We start from the raw sequence: 2,127 nt of genomic DNA, 5'->3' as shown, positions 1-2,127 counted from the left end.
TGGCTCATTTTCAAGATTAAAATCACCAGAAGGGAACTTCTCAAACTGTCAACATACTGTGCGTTCATTAGCCACATCCTTCCCAAACACTTCTTTGATATTTCAAGTTGTCCGGGGTGCATTGGTTCCACGATGGAACTCGTTCAAAAATAACACAAATTTTTGACTTGTCCATGGTTTCACAAAAATTGCTCTAAAAAATTTTTTTGAAAGATAATCACAAGCCAAAATGTGCTTTTGAAAGAATGAGGATGTACCTTCACAAAAAACAAACAAACAAAAAGAAAACCCAAGAAATGTCAAAGTGAAATGTCAGAGATATCAACGGTCAAACTTAGTACTTAAGGAAATCAGACATTCCATACTTAATAACCTAATATATTATGGCTGAATAGTATTCCATTGTGTATATATACCACATTTTTGTATCTATTCATCCACTGATGAACACTTAGGTCGAATCCATATCTTGGCTATTGTGAATAGTGCTACAATAAACATGAGAGTTCAGATATCTCTTCAATATACTGATTTCCTTTCCTTTGGATATATGCCCGGCAATGGAATTGCTGAATTATACGGTGGATGTCTTCTTAGTTTTTTGAGGAACCCCATACCATTTTCCACAGTGGCTATACTAGTTTTCATTCCCACCAACAGTGTACAATGTTCCCCTTTCTCTGCATCCTCAACAGCATTTATTTTTTGTCTTGTTGATAATAGCCATTCTAACTGGAGTGAGGTGATATCTCATTGTGGTTTTGATTTGCAATTCCTTGATGATTAGCAGTGTTAAGCATTTTTTCATATACCTGTTAGCCATTTGTATGTGTTCTTTTGAGAAATCTCTATTTAGATGTTCTGCGCACTTTTTAATTGGGATAGCAAAGAAAAAAAATCTTATTTTTTCACACATTTTGTTTCATTATATACTCATGTAGTCCCTTCAACATGTCACACAATCAAACCTAGAAGCTATAGGTTTAGAGTAACAGAAATGTAAACCAATTAGGTAAGTACCAAAGAACTTTATAAAAGGTCACTTTCCCTGAGTAGCAGAAAGCATATTGTCTTTTGTTAAAATAAAATAAATTAACAAATGAATATATATTTTGAAAGACCTGTTAGCTTTATCAAATGCACAACACCATTTCTCAGCCATTCTCCTCCTAAAATAGTTTATTTGGTTTGTCCCCAAAAAACAAATAAAAATGCTGATTTAAGGATTGTAATTGACAGCTTCCACTCTGTCACAAATGCCAGTAATAAATCATCCTTGGAGTCATACAGATTTGTTTAAGGTGTCCCCTGGACTTCCCAGAATAATCCTAATGTCGAATGCTCTGTACCAGTGTCTCTGTACATGTCTTTGAACTGGTCAAACCAAGCATCTTCGTAAAGGGCATCTGTTATTTTTCCTACTTAGCATCTCCTGTTTTGCATGAACTGCTTCCACCCCATTCCAACCAGGTGATTTTGTTGGTGGCTCTCAATCAGAATATCAAGTGTAGGCACAGGACCCTTAAGAACATCTGTGATTACTATGTCCTCTTGATTAATTGGTCCCTTGATTATCATGAAATAACCTTTGGCTGTCGTTATCTCTGGTAATAGTCTTTGTTCACAAATATACCTAGTAGATTATTCATAACAATAAACGTATACAAAGTTTTGCACATCAGAGCTTATGTGAATTAGTGATTTCTGAATTTTGATGGAGAATCATACCATACTACCAAGAAACAAATTTTAGATTTTTCTCTTCCATATCCTAAAACTGAGGTAAATATAAAAGGCATTTTCATGAAAAATGACCATGGATATTTTACTGGCTCTCATTTTCCTTCACTGAGAAGTATAAAGTTTAAAATTTTCAGATGATCGTAAATAATCAGGGCCTGATCATACATGGGCATTAAATATTTTAAAGGCTTTTTATCTGGAGCGAGGATACATGCCAATGGTGAATTGAATTCTGCCTCTTGAAATCTTACAAAATCCCTCTACCTTTTTCAAAACTGTGGTTAAAATATACACAACATAAAATTACCATGTTACCCATTTTTAAATGTACAGTTCAGGAGTGTTAAGTATATTCACACAGTTGTGCAGCCAATCTCCAGAACT

This window comes from Propithecus coquereli, unplaced genomic scaffold (genome assembly GCF_000956105.1).
Source record: "Propithecus coquereli isolate 6110/MARCELLA unplaced genomic scaffold, Pcoq_1.0 Scaffold218, whole genome shotgun sequence".
Taxonomy (NCBI): Eukaryota; Metazoa; Chordata; class Mammalia; order Primates; family Indriidae; genus Propithecus; species Propithecus coquereli.
The sequence above is the reverse complement of the archived record's forward strand: the minus strand, read 5'-3'. Positions refer to the sequence as shown.